The sequence below is a fragment of the Schistocerca cancellata genome, chromosome 1, assembly GCF_023864275.1.
Source record: "Schistocerca cancellata isolate TAMUIC-IGC-003103 chromosome 1, iqSchCanc2.1, whole genome shotgun sequence".
NCBI classification, from domain to species: Eukaryota; Metazoa; Arthropoda; class Insecta; order Orthoptera; family Acrididae; genus Schistocerca; species Schistocerca cancellata.
The window spans coordinates 1194092349-1194112523 of NC_064626.1; the positions used below are offsets into that span (position 1 = coordinate 1194092349).

Genomic DNA, 20175 nt, shown 5'->3' on the forward strand with positions numbered 1-20175 from the left:
GCATAGGCGTACTGACCTCCAAACCTTTGCACACGGTGAACTCACTGCTCAGCCTCATTGAGACTCTGTACTACTTCCACGTGGCGTCTTTTTTGTGGTACATTCGGCCTGGCTGCATTCTTAAGGATGAAAATGCGCAATCACATTCAACATTGCAGGTGGAGGAGGTCAGGAAACGAGTGGAACAGATTAGCCTGCACTTTCTCCTAACTTAAATCGCATCGAGGACGTGTGGGCTGCGTTGTGGAGGTGTACTGCAGCACGCCCAGATTATCCAGCGACCATCCACCGGTTGTCAATCGTGCTGCTGGACGAATGGAGCGCCCCACTAGAAGAACGCCTTACCACCCTTGTGGCCAGAATGGCAGCACATTGCCGTCCGTAGTGATCACGCACCCTACCGACAACCATATCCCACCTTTTGTAATATCCAAAGGACCTCCATGAATCGCTGTGGCTTCAGTGTAATTTTTGTCTCTGAATAAAACTGCCGTTTCTGCTCGTCTAGCTGCTTATTTCTTTCAGTTACTGTATCTTCTGTGGAATACTGTAGCAGTTCTTTCTATGTATGTGAGCCGTGCTGTGGCTCGTGTTGGTGTAGTTTGTAGGTTTCCGTCCTCTGCTGGAGGCCAGACCGTATCGTTTAGTTGCTATGGTTGCGGTTGTTTTGATAGGTGGCATGAGCCCCCTCTCATATTTGTATCTTACGATTTTCCTCTCTAATTGCATGCCGTGAAAAGTCGCTATTCCTTCACACGCGGACTTCCCACGCAACGTCTCTCGTCACCCGGGTGATCCGGTGACAGGCGGGCTCTGCTGATCTGGAAAGCGTTAAGCCGACGGGTGTAAGGAAGTCGAGTGAATGCTTTGCAGACGCCGACATTGTCAAAAGACACGCCCAGAGGGGTCTGAAGTAGCGCCTGGGCTAGAGGTTCCGTTACTTCCCAGAAACTTAGCGAAAACACTTTCTGGCGGGCTACCAGCGAGGCGTGGGAATGACTTGTGTACCCAGGCAGTTGTGGCGGGAAAATTCCCGCGCTTTCTGCAAAATAGTAACTGTGATTGGCTTGCTCAGGGCATAGCTCCGTGACGTAGCAAAATCAGCGCAGAAATTGGCGCCAAGAATCTCCACTGGTGGAATGGTAGTGCTCCGGCAATAGAGTGGAATTTTCCGCCGGCTTTCGAGTTGCTGATTGGAACGTTTAACCACGGCCACTGTCATGGGGGCGGGAATGTTGTGTGTTCGGCCTGTACGGGTGCTCTAGGGAGTCGGCTCTCGCCTTTCGGTCGAGGACGTCGAATCAACCAGCCATCGCCTCCGGTACGCCAGATCGTGTTCTGGCAGTTAAGAAGACAGTTTGGTAATGTATGTCCGCAGCACCGGCAGATAGGGATTTTCCTAGGTGATAATCAGAGCTCAGCAGAGCACGCCTGTTCGTCTTTTTCTAACTTTGTTCTGTCTTGAGTAGCAGCAATTAATGTTGGGTTAGCTGTGTGTCTCTCTTAAGATTTGAGTGGCAAGGAATTGGCTCCACATACCACTTCGTCTTAAACCTCACAATCTAGTTTAGGGACAACTTCACCTTCATAGCGTTTGTTTGAGTATCCAATTTGAGCCAATTTGATGTATTATAAATGTTTCATGTGTTTTTGTTTATTATTTTGTGTTTAGTCTTAATAAATCATATTGTTATTTTGGACAGAACTTTCATTCTGTTAATCGGTACAGCAACCCATCATTTCTCACTATGTTAATGAAACCTTCCTTTATTTAACTTATTTATCAAATTAAATTATTGCAGGTGCCAAACTCTTTTCTACTCCACTTGCAGGGTTGATTACAGTCAGTTCGCGTATATTTTTTAATCCATGTGCAACAGAAAAAGTCGGAGTTAGAATAGGGGGGGCTCAGAGCATCATTTACATATGGAGATTCTAGAAGAATTTAGTGTTAAATACACTGCTTGCCCCGGCACCTCGCAGTTTCTCTTCTTCTCGTGTTGACTGGCGTTACTTTGTTTCGCAATGTTGCTTGTCTGCTAGTGGCAGCAGCGGCGGTTATCGATATGTAGTAACTGTTGCCCTATCTTTGGGGCGACGCCGTGGTTCTTCCGGGTCGTGTCAGTGGGCAGTTCAGTTGGGGACTCAGGAGGAGCCAGGTCCGCACAGTGTGAAAACACGCCGGGACTGCTGGCGGAGCGCATGGACTGCCATATGGAAGGCCTGTGGTCACGAGGGTGCACGACCTCGTCGTAAACCGGATCCTGCAAGCTTAAGTTGAGTGCATTGGGATTCAAGTAGAGAAACCTCCACCATTGTGAGATCTTGCGATTCTCGAGTGACTTGTGTTCGTGCTGCTGCTTGTAGTGTTGCCGAGGTGAAGAGCAGCGAGTGGTGTACTTGGGGAAGGAGTATCTGTTTAGCTTTCCTGGACTTCTAATTACTATTTTTTGCGGTTCAGGTTGTTGTTAATTGTTAAGCTAAACCAGCGGTGTTTTTCCTGCGTGGTGGCCGCCAACGCCCCCTCCCCCCCCCCCCCAGTTACCTGCCCTGGGGGGTTAGTGTATGTAACGGCAGTGTACGTTTCCTCACCTTGCTGCTGCTGCCCGGTAAGGCGTGTAGCTTTCTTGATTGTAGGCCGTTTGTGATTCTTCTACTCCGGTGGCAGCGATTCATTTCTCGTTCTGGGAGCTCTAAGCACAGTATTCTGGGGGCGTAGTGCAGTCCGCTGGTTCCGGCTTTGGCGTGTTGTTCAATTCTTGCATTTGGTTTATTAAGCGTCAGGTAGCTTCAGCAAGTTTATCATTAGTCATTCGTTAGACTGCCACTAGTCTGAGTTACCATCTTGTGAAGTGAATGCAACTCTTGGTTGCCTATCTCATCGTTCATCGCTTGCCGGACCTACTCAGAGGTCGATTCCTGGTGCACCATCTGTGACTGGCCCTTGTGTTTTATTATTGTATTTACTGTTTTACTGTTTTCTTTTAAATTTTTTTTTTGTAATTGCCATTCTTGGCGTTACAACAGGTTTAAATGGTTCAGCTACCAAGTTTACCATCATTTTGTCCCACCCGTTTGGTGATCAGTTTCCTGTCCTTTTAAATTAACCTTCCTATTGCAGTGCTGTTTTACAGTATGTTTGTTAAATTTTTTTATAATTGTCGTTCTTGGCGTTAAAGGCATTCAGCCGCGACTGTGGTTACTTCCCTTAAACTTCTAATTGGGTTCACATTGGCTTGTTTTTAAAACATTATTTGCTGTGTCTGTATTTTATGCTCATTTTGTAAATTGTAACGAACTGAAAGCACTATTAATTACACACTTGTTTATTCCTTCAATAATAACGTCTGGTATTTTTATTTATTGCTGAGTTTGGAATTAAAATAAATGTTTATAATTGCAAAAGGGAACCAATAGTAACTGATTACTGCCGCGTCCACAATCGTAACCGAATCCTGCCTTCCTTGTCCACCAGGTCTCAGTATGATACAAGTTTCATCGATCTATGTTACTATTCAGTGACGCATCATGTCGATGTATAATTGGTTTGTTTTGTGAATATTATTTGTATTTATACGCTGGGTCTGGCCTAGGGAAAACTATGCTGTCGAACGAATACATCGATAGGTCGTGTGGAGAACCAAAGTGTTTAGGATCTTTGGTAGTGTTAACTCTGCCGCGTGGAGCGCGGGCAGAGCAGAGTCTGGCGGGGGTGGTGTAGTGGAGCAGGTGTGTTGTGTGACGCTCCCGCGAGTTGCCGCGCTTTCGGGGTTGGGCAGCATGTAATTGCGCTCGACTTGCTATGATAGTTTCTGACACGGTGCCGCGAACGGGAAGCATTAGCTGGCGCACATTAAGAGCCCGTTTCGGCTGGAGACCGTGTCGGGAAGAAGGCGCGCCAACATCCAGCTTCTGCAACAGCGACGGCCGACAGTAATTTCAAAGTTCAGTTAAGGTATTCATAGCTGGCTACAATATTTAGATTACACAAGCACAAATTAAGAGTGCGAGTTTTGTTAGTATATTTTAGCTTACCTGTGACTGCAGCTCATCTTGGTACATACTAAATTTTACTATTGTTAATTATTCAGAATCATTAAATTCAAGTTCAAAGTTAAATCTCTTATTTCTAAATTGCGTAGATTCAAGTAGCTTTTGAAATGATTGTTGAGGTAGCCCAAGACTAACCTTATTTTACTGAATTTCGATGTGATTCACAAACAAAGCTCACTATTAATTTCAGTCACTAAATTAACTTTAAATTTTCCGGTTTTATTAATTCTTTTGCTAAATTAAGTCAGAATGTAGCGAAATTTATTACTTCTGACAAATTTTCAGTTTTCACACAACACGTGTCAACCTTCTGTTGCCACGCTTTTAGTGCTAGTTATATGTGCAATAACCTTTCTTTTTCAGTTATTATAGTAGTTGTCCATAGGACTGGCGACCGTAATTTTCCCCAAATCACAAATATCTAATTAACGCCAATTAATTGTTAACGTGACGACCGCACATTTACTTTCTTTATGAATTTTACCCTTTTCTCAAAATTAATTTCCACCAATTTCATTTGCATTTTTCCTTTCATTTAGATGTAACCCTTTCCTCCCCCTTTACCGACAGCTTAACTTCGGTGACATTGCTTTTCTCAAATTTCCATTAGGTACACGCGGTTTAATTTTTCACTGTCATTAAGGTCGATTGGTGAGGGGGAGGTTACATAGTGTGTAAGCTTAGGGACTGATGACCTTAGCAGTTACGTCCCATAATATTTTACACACAGCTGAACAGCTAAATAAACTACTTTAACGACACGACGCGATAAGATTCAAATGGTTCAAATGGCTCTGAGCACCATGGGACTTAACTTCTGAGGTCATCAGTCCCTTTAGAACTACTTAAACCTAAATAACCCAAGGACGTCACACACATCCATGCCCGAGGCAGGATTCGAACCTGCGACCTTAGCGGTCGCGCGGTTCCATACTGAAGCGACTAGAGCCCCTCGGCCACTCCGGCCGGCACGCGATAAGAAATTGGTCGTTCTGGCTCCAAACAGTGTGCTTACTATTTCCTGCCACATCTATGTGAAAAATATAAAACCATCAAAATCAGTCCGGTAGTAGGACGAAGTTTCTACATTAACTGTAGACTCCGCTATTCATAAAAATTATTATTACTAATCAAATATTACACAGGAATGACAACACGTACCTCCTGATCCATCGATGGACAGAACAAAAGTGAGTAGCCAGAAGAGGAAGCCTCAGCCTCATAATACTTCGTTGTTTGTCAGGAAAAAAGAATGCATTACAAAGGTTACTCATTATACCTTTGGCATATTGTCTGTGAGTTGCAGTTAACATGAGTGATACAACACATACATTTTGTGATATAATAGTTTCTTCGTAAAAGTAATAAAAAAATAAAAATCTTATATGATACGCTTCATTTTGTCATATTTTTAGATTAGATTAGAGGCGCTCCTCATTCCATGGACCGTATTGTGGAGATCCTCTTGGATGTGAAACATGTTAGATATCTCATGTGACATTAATAAAAAATACAAAAATAATAACAGTAATAGTAATAATAATACAGTACGTCAGCTGGTTCTTTTAGAAATTCTTAAGAGTTGGGCTCAAGTAACACTTTCAGACTCCTCTTAAAATGAATATTTGTTGCTAAACGTTTTATGGTTGCTGGCAAGTTATTGAAAATGTGTTTTCCTGAACGGCAGACTCCTTTTTGAACTAAGATAAGTGCGTTTGTGTCTTATGTAAATTGTTCATGTTCTCAGTATTGATGCAGTGAAATGTTGGTGGAAAAAGAGATATGTACTTACAACAAATTTAATTAAGGAAAAATTAATGAGATGCCGTAGTTAGTATACCCCATTCCTTAAAAATGATTGTAGAGTATGTTTGTGGATTCAGACCAGATATAATACGTAGTACACGCTTTTGGACTCTGAAAAGTTTTGTTTGACTTGAAGTTAGCCCAAATTAAGACACCGTAAGACATAACACAATGGAAGTAACCAACATGCCAGCTTTTCGTATTTTTATGTCACCTATGTGTGATTACATTGCATTGGAAATAAGTTTTTGTAAGTGTTCTGTGGTATACTTCCCCCAGCTGAATTTACTATCAAGTTGTATCTCCATGAATTTAGCACTGTCCATCTCTTCATCTGTGCTTCTTCAGACATTATACACATGCTGGGTGAGAACGGTCTGTGGTATGTGGTGAATCATTCTGAAAGTTTAATGATAGTGATTTGGCTATAAACCATTTACTTATCAGCATGAAAATATCATTAGCAGCCCTTTCTAGAACTATGCTCGACTTGCTATTTACTGCAAAACTTGTATCGTCTGCAAACAAAAGAAACTCTGCGCCTGGCGATGTGACTGATGGGGGTCATAAATATACAATAAAAATCAATAGCATTAAGGTGGGACACCATATGTAAATACCCCTTACTTCGATGATGACTGATGAATCAGTTCACTAGTTTTGGTACTGTCATCCTTTGTCGTTTGCAAGATAATGAACCATTTTGCAGCGTTGCCAGTGACACTATAGTGTTCCAGTTTAATGTGAACAGCTGAACTGTCCATTTGCATTACGATGCACTTTGAACTTGCGATATCGTTGTCAAGAACCACATATGGAAAAAATATTACTTTGTAGTCTAAAAAAATGGCGAAGAAAACTGATTGCGATGTCAAAAGTAAGAAAGCTCAAAATGACATGTACAGGACTGACGATGTAGCAAACAGCTGCTTCTGACAACGACTTCACAGCTACAGTTTTTAAGTGCAAGCAGAACCAATCAGAACTGCACAGTGGATGTACGCTATGAGCATTGACCATTCTCCACACAAGGAAATGCCTCATATCTCAGCAAGAATGTATTACCAGACGTGAGTTGGCAGTATCTTTTCTCTGGCTTTGACCAGTACTTTCCTGTAAGAATGTGAGATCTTGTTTTTGTAAGAACCCCGTATAGGAAAAATTTGCTGTTGTGCCCATTTTCCACAGTAAGTATACAAATGTTAAGTTCATCAATTCACATGCCTTTTTCTTGCAGCGCTTTGGCTTTGTCCAGGGAGCTAGCTACTGTGGTTTCTCGTTCGGTGAAGTGAAGATGACGTGTGCTGCAAGTGAGAGAAACGGTAGATTTTGGCGGGACTGATGATTAATTGTCAATAATATGTTATTCTTGTACTATTGTCACATGAACTGCTTACGAAATTTATCAGATGCTTAAACTAAACTGTATCTAAAAAGACATATACAAAGGTGCCTATAAATACACATCTGGAAGGTAAATACACTGAAGCGCCATAAGAACTGATATAGGCATGCGTATTCAAATATAGAGATACGTAAACAGGCAGAATACGGCCCTGCGGTAAGCAACGTCTATATAAGATAAGAAGTTGTTAGATCGGTTACTGCTGCTGCAATGGCAGGTTATCAAGATCTAAGTGGATTTGGACGTGCTGTTATAGTCGGTGCACGAGCGATGGGGCACAGCATCTCCGAGGTAGCGATGAAGTAGAGATTTTCCCGTAGGAACATTTCACGAGTGTACCGCGAATATCATGAACCCGGTAAAACATCAAATCTCCGTCACCCTGCGCACAGGGAAAGATCCTGCAAGAACGGGACCAACGACGACTGAAGAGAATCGTTCAACGTGACGGAAGTGCAACCATTCCGCAAATTGCTGCAGATTTCAATGCTGGGCCATCAACAAGTGTCAGCGTGCGCACCATTCAACGAAAACATCACCGATGTGGACGTTCGAAGCCGGAGGCCCCCTCATCTAGTATAGGTGACTGCGCGACACAAAGCTTTACGTATATGGATATGGTGTCTGTTCTTTCGGACGTGTCCGAAAGAACAGACACCATATCCATATAAGTATACAGTTCTGGCAATACCGGCCATTAGCTTCCTCTTCTGTCCGGATGCACACATACACTCCTGGAAATGAAAAAAAGAACACATTGACACCGGTGTGTCAGACCCACCATACTTGCTCCGGACACTGCGAGAGGGCTGTACAAGCAATGATCACACGCACGGCACAGCGGACACACCAGGAACCGCGGTGTTGGCCGTCGAATGGCGCTAGCTGCGCAGCATTTGTGCACAGCCGCCGTCAGGATCAGCCAGTTTGCCGTGGCATACGGAGCTCCATCGCAGTCTTTAACACTGGTAGCATGCCGCGACAGCGTGGACGTGAACCGTATGTGTAGTTGACGGACTTTGAGCGAGGGCGTATAGTGGGCATGCGGGAGGCCGGGTGGACGTACCGCCGAATTGCTCAACACGTGGGGCGTGAGGTCTCCACAGTACATCGATGTTGTCGCCAGTGGTCGGCGGAAGGTGCACGTGCCCGTCGACCTGGGACCGGACCGCAGCGACGCACGGATGCACGCCAAGACCGTAGGATCCTACGCAGTGCCGTAGGGGACCGCACCGCCACTTCCCAGCAAATTAGGGACACTGTTGCTCCTGGGGTATCGGCGAGGACCATTCGCAACCGTCTCCATGAAGCTGGGCTACGGTCCCGCACACCGTTAGGCCGTCTTCCGCTCACGCCCCAACATCGTGCAGCCCGCCTCCAGTGGTGTCGCGACAGGCGTGAATGGAGGGACGAATGGAGACGTGTCGTCTTCAGCGATGAGAGTCGCTTCTGCCTTGGTGCCAATGATGGTCGTATGCGTGTTTGGCGCCGTGCAGGTGAGCGCCACAATCAGGACTGCATACGACCGAGGCACACAGGGCCAACACCCGGCATCATGTTGTGGGGAGCGATCTCCTACACTGGCCGTACACCACTGGTGATCGTCGAGGGGACACTGAATAGTGCACGGTACATCCAAAGCGTCATCGAACCCATCGTTCTACCATTTCTAGACCGGCAAGGGAACTTGCTGTTCCAACAGGACAATGCACGTCCGCATGTATCCCGTGCCACCCAACGTGCTCTAGAAGGTGTAAGTCAACTACCCTGGCCAGCAAGATCTCCGGATCTGTCCCCCATTGAGCATGTTTGGGACTGGATGAAGCGTCGTCTCACGCGGTCTGCACGTCCAGCACGAACGTTGGTCCAACTGAGGCGTCAGGTGGAAATGGCATGGCAAGCCGTTCCACAGGACTACATCCAGCATCTCTACGATCGTCTCCATGGGAGAATAGCAGCCTGCTGCATTGCTGCGAAAGGTGGATATACACTGTACTAGTGCCGACATTGTGCATGATCTGTTGCCTGTGTCTATGTGCCTGTGGTTCTGTCAGTGTGATCATGTGATGTATCTGACCCCAGGAATGTGTCAATAAAGTTTCCCCTTCCTGGGACGATGAATTCACGGTGTTCTTATTTCAATTTCCAGGAGTGTAGTACCCGAACTCTTACGGGACTTGGTAAGAATGTCTTCCATGAGTAATGAGTGTGTTGGGTAGGGACATATAAGGTGAGAATGAGGGTCTCACGGGAGGCGTGCGCGAGATAGTCCCAGCATTAGCAGTATCCTCTCTGCCCTCGGTGGCTCAGATGGATAGAGCGTCTACCGTGCAAGCAGGAGATCCCGGGTTCGAGTCCCGGTCGGGGCACACATTTTCACATGTTCCCGTTGATATGTATCAACGCCCGTCAGCAGCTGAAGGTATTAATATATAATTCTAATTTCGTCAAAGCTTTATGCGTCGCTTGGGCCGGTCTACACCGGCATTGGACTGTTGATGACCAGGAACATGTTCAAGCTGGTGGAGGGGCGTGTGCAGTTGGAGTGATATCGGACCCCTGCTACGTCTAGATACGACTCTGTCAGGTGACACGTACGTAAGCATCCTGTTTGATCACCTGCATCCTTTCATGTCCATCGTGCATTCCGACGGGTACAAATATGGAATAATAGTATTCCATTTTAGTGACAGAGTCGTCTTGAAATTCAGAAAAATAAAATCGAAAATTTAATTTAAATAGGTAACAAACACGTGATTTTACGACTTAATGTATTAGCTAAACGCCTGTTTACGAAGTATATTAATAATTTATATATTATGACAAGAATGAAACTAAAAAGCACCAACATGCAAAAATTATTCCTCCTAGTGAATTCGTTAAAACAACTTCACTCACTCGCAGTGGTTGACAACTGTAATAGGAATGCGTTCCAGAGCAACCTACAGTTGACGTACGTAGTATACAAGCATGTCACGGAAGTACAGCAGTAACAAGGCGAGAAACCATAGTATTTCACAGTACTACCCTTATTCCACATTTGTACTTTTTCCTCTATATGTTCTGGGTCTTCTGCACACATAGCTTTGCTGCGGTGCGGTTAATGGGTCCATTGCCACTGAAATGGCGCGGTAACCGCAAACAAACTCCCCAATTCGAGCACGCGGTACGGTACGGCTCTTGTGGGCAAAGCGTCTAAATTGCACCCAGGTTCTGGCAGTATATGGATGAAATGCAACGTCGTGTCAGCCGTACCAACAACGTAACCAAGGCCGGACAGACGTGGCGGATGCTGATTGAGAAGTCGAGATCTTGCAGAATGCGATCTCCGTCTGTTGGGCAAACTGACGGAGCATCTGGCCGGCGGACGAGATTTTCCAACGATGAGAACGTTAGTAAGGTGCCAAGACATGGGTACTTACACGTTAGCTTACCAACATTAATACACTACTGGCCATAAAAATTGCTACACCAAGAAGAAATGCAGATGATAAACGGGTATTCATTGGACAGATATACTAGAACTGACATGTGATTACAGTCTCACGCAATTTGGGTGCATAGATCCTGAGAAATCAGTACCCAGAACAACCACCTCTGGCCGTAATAACGGCCTTGATACGCCTGGGCATTGAGTCAAACAGAGCTTGGATGCCGTGTGCAGGTACAGCCTCCCATGCAGCTTCGACACGATACCACAGTTCATCAATAGTAGTGACTGCCGTATTGTGACGAGCCAGTTGCTCGGTCACCATTGACCAGACGTTTTCAATTGGTGAGAGATCTGGAGAATGTGCTGGCCAGGGCAGCAGTCGAACATTTTCTGTATACAGAAAGGCCCGTACAGGACCTGCAGCATGTGGTCGTGCATAATAGTGCCGAAATGTAGGGTTTCGCAGGGATCGAATGAAGGGTAGAGTCACGGGTCGTAACACATCTGAAATGTAACGTCCACTGTTCAAAGTGCCGTCAATGCGAACAAGAGGTGACCGAGACGTGTAACCAATGGCACCCCATACCATCACGCCGGGTGATACGCTAGTCTGGCAATGACGAATACACGCTTCCAATGTAGGTTCACCGCAATGTCGCCGAACACGAATGCGACCATCATGATGCTGTAACTAGAACCTGGATTCATCCGAAAAAATGACGTTTTGCCATTCGTGCACCCAGGTTCGTCGTTGAGTACACCCTTGCAGGCGCTTCTGTCTGTGATGCAGCGTCAAGGGTAACCGCAGCCGTGGTCTCCGAGCTGATAGTCCATGCTGCTACAAACGTCGTCGAACTGTTCGTGCAGATGGTTGTTGTCTTACACACGTCCCCATCTGTTGACTCAGGGATCGAGACGCGGCTCCACGATCCGTTACAGCCATGCGGATAAGATGCCTGTCATCTCAACTGCTAGTGATACGAGGCCGTTGGGATCCAGCACGGCGTTCCGTATTACACTCCTGAACCCACCGAATCTATATTTTGAAAACAGTCATTGGATCTCGACCAACGCGAGCAGCAATGTCGCGATACGATAAACCGCAATCGCGATAGGCTACAATCCGACCTTTATCAAAGTTGGAAACATGATGGTACGCATTTCTCCTCGTTACACGAGGCATCACAACAATGTTTCACCTAGCAACTGCAGTTTTTGTATCAGAAATCGGTTGGAAACTTTCCTCATGTCAACACGTTGTCGGTGTCGCCACCGGCGCCAACCTTGTGTGAATGCTCTAAAAAGCTAATCATTTGCATATCATAGCATCTTCTTCCTGTCGGTTAAATTTCTCGTCTGTAGCACGTCATCTTCGTGGTGTAGCAATTTTAATGGCCAGTAGTGTGATAATAATAAAGGGACTGGCAAGGGCAATACATCATGACTCTATTGAATTATGATAGATATGAGGCACTCTCGAGCAGTATTCCCTGCATGTCTGTATGATTAGCCGGCCGAAGTGGCCGTGCGGTTCTAGGCGCTGCAGTCTGGAACCGCGAGACCGCTACGGTCGCAGGTTTGAATCCTGTCTCGGGCATGGATGTGTGTGATGTCCTTAGGTTTAACTAGTTCTAAGTTATAGGGGCTAATGACCTCAGAAGTTGAGTCCCATAGTGCTCAGAGCCATTTGAACCATTTGTCTGCATGATTAAGCCACTAACTTAAGCCTTGGTGAAAAGTGTCGGAAGTTGAGAATTGTGGAATGTGAAGTCTGCAGATGACCGTACCTCGCCGGGCTGCCGTGGCCGGCAGGTAGCGGTTACCGGAAACGCGGGACAATACGGCGCTTTTAGGGATAGCCCGGCACCCGGAGCCACCTGTGCTGGGCAACACGTGGAAAAGACGGGAATTTCGTTTGCCTAGGGGCGTTATGACCTACTCGATCATTGGGTAGATCTCAGAAATGCCATTGGAGGGATTTCGGCGATGATAGAGCTTCGACATTGGCCGAAACTGAGTATTCTTCCGCCGCGTTTTCGTACGCGTGGGAGACGGGAGAATTGTGGAGAGAGTGGACTTCGCCTTCAGCCATCGAGCGGTACGGACTAGGAGACGGCGTCTTGGCCATCGTCTTCGAAGGGAGATATACGGTCTGTGTCGCAGCACTGCACCAACGCATGTTCCGTGCAGAGTTCTGCGGTTAGAGCTCTTTGTGTGGTCAGAAACGATATTTTCACCAACGCTTAAGCACTTCTAACAACTTACCTAACATCTGGTAGTTATCCTTGCGAGGTGCCGAGTATTTATCAACGCAGCTGCCGGTAATAGGGGCGCGTAATTGCAAATTGTTAATGTGCCATTCTCAGGAGTGTGTGGGTGGACAAAGAGATTCACATTTTTTTTTTGTAAATTTTGTCAATTGTGGGGAATATCAAATTAAAATGCCATTATTACGATAGAATTATCGACTTCATTGTAGCCAGCATTTACCCTGATCCAGTAAGCTTTACATGTACTCTAGTCACTGCACAGCTTGCCCAGACGGGAAGGAAAGAAGGTTTGCAGTCTTCTATGTCAGCGACGGACCAAATTAGTTTACACGTTCACACAGCGGTTTAACCAAGGAGGGGATATGTATCGTCAAGGAATTGTTACAGGGACGTGGTGACTATGCTGAAAAATAGTGTCATGTATCTGTGCCCTTTTGAAATGTAAAGCAGCATTTATTCACTTGGTTCCCAGAAATAATGTGTACCTTACTTTTCGTAGTTCCCTCGTAGCATCCAATACATCATAATAGAACTCTGAAATTGTACTCTTATGGAGGAGGAATCGTTGGCGCTAGGATTTCACCCGGAACAAGTCCCGCCCGCTCACCCCCTGTTTTCCCGGTCTTTGTTCGGCGCCTGGGCGTCTTTTCAGTTGACCCACGTGGTCTACCGCGTTCGGCTGCACTTGGAGTGAATGTTAAATTAATATCTTGCTAAGTCTTAAATTTTGCCAGATAGTTAAAAGACACGTTACAAAAAAGTGCATAATTGGCCTCAGGTGCGCCAGGTACTTCCACAGCAAACATAAGAGAAAACAATTTAGCTCTGAATTCTTTAAATACGAGAACTCAGTATTCAAATGAAAAGCCTATGAAGAAACATAGTTTTATGTGAGAAAAAGCACCCAAAGCTACAACAGGAAAAACCTACCCTCAAAGAATAATTTGCTTGGAGAAAGAGGAACCACAGTATACTTGACACGTAAGTTTCAGAGCTCAGACAGTATATGTGAAACAAGCACCAATGTTCACTATACTTCCAGAGGGCATCAAAATTACTTTGTTCTTGCTAATCGATCCAAGCTGTTTTTGCGTGTTATTCACTGAATAGTTTTGCGTGTTATTCACTGAATAGTTTTGCTGAAATGTTTTAGGGGTGGAAGAAGAACTAGCACAGCATGAAGGAAGTTTTACAGCCGTGAAACACTGCAGCATTTATTTCCTCTATAACAGATCTGTGACAAAAATATACATCATCATTATTATTGTTTTTAAAAAATGGTTTGAATGACATTTACGAAATTAATAAAACTTTTGGCTAAAAACAGACAGGACAAAGAATAACAGCAGATTATTTTCCTGAGACGTTCGAAACAGCATATAGCACACTAATCATACAGAAACAGCCACAATTCTTTATAACCTCGTTTATACTGCGCAGGTATGGCATTGGAAGAATTTACAATTTAAAATTCACCCATTACCCATGGAAATACTAACGAAATATGTCATATAAGCAAATATCTTACTGCTTTCATTAGGCTTTTCTACTTTATGGCATTCTTATATTCTTTAATTTTCGTGAGCTACTATGAGGGCCTACGTAAACAAAACGACTTTGACTTATTTCTATATAACGTTGATTTTAGACAACAGAGTTATTCGACTGCATCCGTGGCTTTACTACCGACGGGACAGACTCAAGACCATTGTTTTCGCATCGTATGTTTGCCTTGCTGTTTCCCTCAGATAAACCTATTATAATAAGTGAATTAGTTAATGAAAATTTGTCCTTATTGCCCTTAAATAACATCACGTTATATTTTGTTTTCTATTGCTAGCGAAGCTTTCAATTCTCTATAAATGTTTTTATTTCTTTAATAATGCACATTCATATTATATTAGTATCCAGGAAAACTTAAATTTGTTATCATTACTGAATTTCATCACAGTGTAACATGTGTTGGACTGTAACGATAACAACTTTGAAGTATCCAGAATGAGATTTTCACTCTGCAGCGGAGTGTGCGCTGATATGAAACTTCCTGGCAGATTAAAACTGTGTGCCCGACCGAGACTCGAACTTTGAAGTAGCTTCCAGTTTGCGGAACTGGCGGCTGTTTAGGGGAGGGCCTTACACTGTGGAGAGGCATGGAGGGGGCTGAATGGGCGGGACTTGTTCCGGGTGAAATCCTAGCGCTAAGGGCACGTTTATGGAGGTGGTATGTGTAGTGGAGAGGTGAGAGGTAATCACCAGATGTGGAATATGGATGTTTTATTTTGTTTATCTGATGTTGGTATCGAATTTTTCTAATAGAGGTTGATATGCAGCTTAGTAAGCACCCGAAATTTACGTTTGTTATTCGACGGCGCGAACGGATCTTCGTTTACGAGTGCTACTTCGTTTACTTGTGTTTAACGCCCCCGTGTTATTTCTGCGCAAAATTCACTTCTAAGTCCAGTATTTCTGTGTTGTTTTCTTCTTATTGGATTCTTGGTTCAGTTAAATGACAACACCAATGTACATCTGAATAATTTCCGTTGACGCCTTGTCGAAAACGATGTCACTACGAAACGTCCCCTTAGAACAATTTATACAAGACTGCTTAAACTGACACACAATATTTTTTAGCGCAACGCAATCTGACTTTGAGAAATCCCTACAAAGGAATGGCCCTGACTAACATTAACCTGTACCTTTCACAAATCACTTACCTCACCAAAAATCTTCGTTACTCGAACTACTGCAATACAGCGAGCGCCACTACTGCCAGCTAAATAAAAGATTCAAAGTACAGAAGGCACTAACTACTAGTAGGCATAGTTAGCAAATGAAAGATTTTAATAGAGAACAAACAATGTATTTACCTTAATGATCATAATATATATAGCAGTTCGTAACATCCATTCTTACAAATAACAAAACTCCGCCATTTCTCTCCCCACATCCACCACTGCTGGCGGCTCACCTCCAACTGCGCAACGCTACGCGCTGTTCACATCCAGCTGCCGCTGCCAAACACTACAATGGCAGACAACAATGCAAACTAGCCACAGACTGCACACAGCACAGCCAGTGATTTTCGTACAGAGCGCTACGTAACGTTGCCAATAAGAAAACATAAACAGCCTACTTACATCGAGTAACGAAGATTTTTGTGAGGTAAGTGATTTGTGAAAGGTACAGGTTAATGTTAATCAGGGCCATTCCTTTGTACGGATTTTTGAAAGTCAGATTGCGTTGCGCTAAAAATATTGTGTGTCAGGTTAAGCACAGTCATGTATAAATTTTTCTAAGGGGACGTTTCAACTGGATTATCGACAGCAGCTCGTGGAAACAGCGGCACGCGGCAGCACTGCCGTAATCGCAGTCACACCACCTGCTGTGACGCCCCTTCAGTTGCACGTGGAGAACCTGGCCTTAAAGTGCGGGGCCCAGGTGCGTGAGCTGCCAGTGCTTGGGATCGGGTAGTGCGAATGTGGCACGCACCGTGGAAACGGGGCGGCGCTGACCCGTCTAACTGGCGGCTCGGCAAATGTCAGTCATAATTGGCGGCGCTGCGCTGCGCTGGAAAGGGCCGGCCGTGCGTGCTCACGTCACGCTCTACTTGAGCGCGGCCGCCGATCTCTGGAGCACGGACCGCTCCAGTCCACCGTCTGCAAGTGTCTGCCCGCGTCTGCCCGGAAGCCTCCACCCTCGTGGAGGCAGTGACAAGTAGTGTCGAGAAAAATTCGTCCACTCGCACGTAACAGCGCTATTCCTTGTATCTACGAATATAAAATAACGTTCCTGGCCGACCATGTGTTCACATCAAATACCTCTGAGCACTATGGGATTTAAACATATCAGGTCATAGGTCCCCTAGAACTTAGAACTACTTAAACCTAACTAACATAAGGACAACTCTAACATTCTGCGTGGTGTCTGTTTGTTCTAAGTCGTGTCTCCCTACCACTTTCGCGCAACGACGCTCTGAGCGTGTTTTTTTAGGGAATTGACTAGTTTGAACCTGGGACCTGTTGCTGGTAAGGAGACGCCAGACCACACATGACATGTAGAGTTCAGAACAGTTCAGGGAGACTAGCGATGATATAATCAAATACTTAATGATTTCGTCAGCTCCACTGCACTCCCTGTAAAAGAATCTTAATACTAACTAAATTTAGTGGAAGGGGTTCAAGGCTTTCCTATTTTTAGTTAGCTGGTAAAATAACATCGAAAAAGCAGTTAAGTTTAGTATTGGAAATTTTATTCTACTCACAAAACATTGTTTATAAATTGCACTATTGATAAAAGGAAATATTTTAATACAGGATGATAAAAACCAACTGCGTTCAACAAAAATGTGAACGAATATTCCCTGAATGGGTTTCCAAGTTCTACAATGGATCGAAGGATGACCTATAAAATATCACATCTATAATCTAGATTTAAGTTAAGTTTCATAAAAGACAAAACTATCAAAATGGTCTACTCTCAATTATCTTTAATTACTTATGTAACTTCTCGTAAATTACAGTGGCTGATGTGGCTTCTCAATAATTATATAACAGAAAAATCATCGCGTTTCAGATTTTTACTTCAAGTAGCAAATGTGAACACCATGAGATTTAATTGACGATCGACACTAGTATCGCGTAAAAAGGGGATGTAACAGATGAGACTTCTGCAGTTCTGAGTGAAGCCTTACGCGCTCAAAAACGCGGCACCGCGTGCGTTCATTACCTTGTCGGTGTTTAGGCAGCGTCAGGGGGCGGCGGGCGGCGCAGCTCCACACCTCGCCGTCTCGGAAGCAACTCTCACCTAACTTCTCCTTACTACAATTTACCGAAGTTGGTTTAAAAAGCTATCTGGCTGTGTTTTCAACTGACCAATCAGGGTCTCAATGTTAACCTTAAGCTCCACCTAGAAAAATTCTGTCTATCCGATGAGAAACATTATACTTTTCGTGGTGGGTCAATGTTTTTAATGTTTGCTACGTAACAGAGACGCGGAAAAGTCTCACGCTAAAACTTGCAGCTGGTGTGGCCCTTTTAGTGTTATTGTAAGATCTATACTGTTCTTCTGGTCGGCTCTATGTTTTAAGATGGGCTGGGGGGTGGTTTTGGCGGTCGGCTAGGGATGTGGGTGTCCATCACCGTAGGGCCTCCTAGCCTAAACGATTCTGCTCTCAGCTTCTGTTCTCGTTTCTTCCCTCGGAACTGCGTCTGTTTCACGGTGGGAAGGTATGACATGCATTTAGGCGTTGTTGTGTTAGTCTGTGATATTCCATTTGCTCCCTCGTTGATCGTATTACTTTGGTTAATTTAATGTCAGGATTTATTTGGAGCTATGTGACATACTGCCGGATTTGCTATCATGTCAGGGTTTTCATGGAAGGTGTTGGATTTGCCTGACACCTTACACAACATACACATCCATGCCCGAGGCAGGATTCGAACCTGCGACCGTAGCGGTCGCGCGGTTCCAGATTGCAGCGCCTAGAACCGCTCGGCCCGACCTTGTGTGCTGATTTTGTTCAATACTGCGAGTGTTAAAGGGGGTTTGCTGTATCCGAGGGGCAGCAGTTTTTGGCCCCCCCTGAAACTGACGGGTACGCTTCCAGCTGTACCTCAAAATGGGTTTCTGGAATGGGTCTACTATACTGTGCGTTTGCTATAATAAATGGTGCTGGAAACAAACTTTTTAAAAGTTCTGGCAGAAAGCAGCACTTAGCCGAAGAATGCTTGAGACTGTTAGATTTACAATCCTCAAACCACTCGCAAAGGGCAATCTGAAAAATGTTCAAATGTATATGAAATCTTATGGGACTTAACTGCTAAGGTCATCAGTCCCTAAGCTTACAGTCTACTTAACCTAAATTATCCTAAGGACAGACACACACGCCCATGCCCGAGGGAAGACTCGAACCTCCGCCGAGATCAGCTGCACAGTCCATGACTGCAGCGTCTTAGACCGGGGCAATCTCAAGAAAACGCAAAGACTGGCTTGTAGTTCACAAAGATTTATTACACATATCCCCGAAAACAATTTTACAAAATCCTTTAAAAAGCCGGCCTTCAATTGGCCACCAACAACAAATGGTTCAAAAGGCTCTAACCACTATGGGACTTACCATCTGAGGTCATTAGCTCCCTAGACTTAGAACTACGTAAACCTAACTCACCTAAGGACATCACACACATCTATGCCCGAGGCAGGATTCCAACCTGCGACCGTAGCAGCAGCGTGGCTGTGGACTGGTGCGCCTAGAACCGCTGGGGCACAGCGGGCGGCTCCACCAATAACAAAAATATAATTATAAGAGTTTATGGAATGAAACAAGTGAAGCAAAGATTATTCCTTTTAACTAAATAGCAAAAACAACCACAGGTAAATATAGATGGACAAGCATAATTGCCCACAAATGTAACACGAATTTACCGGGACTAAATATCCTTTGGTAAAACAAGCAACAGTACAGAATATGAAATAACAAATTTTAACTAAAAGAGCAAATTCCCCAACGAGAACCTTAGACCAATAGACCAATAAACAGATCATACAACAACGGAATTACACCAATTACATAGTGACTTATTCTACTGAACTCATTCGTGAAATCCGTTTCCAGTTTACCAATATTTATGTAGAAAAGACAGTTATCTTAATAGTCAGTTTAAGTTCCATGCAACAGCGGGCGCTCCCTGACGGATGACCCACCCTAATACAAGAGTGACCAAACTACTAGGAACACGGGACGTACCCTGGTGCAGCCTGAACACATTAACGAGAGGAAATGGCTCTGAGCACTATGGGACTTAACATCTATGGTCATCATTCCCCTAGAACTTAGAACTACTTAAACCTAACTAACCTAAGGTCATCACACAACACCCAATCATATTAACGAGAGGAATCTCCAATAATTACGAGACAGAATACTCAACTCATATCGACTACTGGGGCGAGCAGCGACTCTGACAAGGTACAGCCAAGTAGCGCCGAACGTAACCAAAACGCAGCTGGCCGAGCTAACGCCGTCCGAACATATTTCAATCAAGGTGCCGCCCCCTGTATCGGTCAATCCGGAACCGATTGTGCCCACCACTCGTAGTACACTGTAAACTTAAAAAAAAATCAAACATAGGAGAGACAACCAAACCAAAGGACACAAAACAAACACTCTTATTTCAGATTTACCACCCCCCCCCCCCCCCCGCCCTTTT

General features: G+C 44.6%; 1 non-coding gene across 1 annotated transcript; it reads left to right on the forward strand.

Moving 5' to 3' along the window:
* The first annotated feature begins 9558 nt into the window (after window positions 1-9558).
* Trnaa-ugc (transfer RNA alanine (anticodon UGC)) lies at window positions 9559-9633 on the forward strand. The gene has a single exon. It is a non-coding gene; the product is annotated as a tRNA-Ala (tRNA).
* The last annotated feature ends 10542 nt before the right edge of the window (window positions 9634-20175 follow it).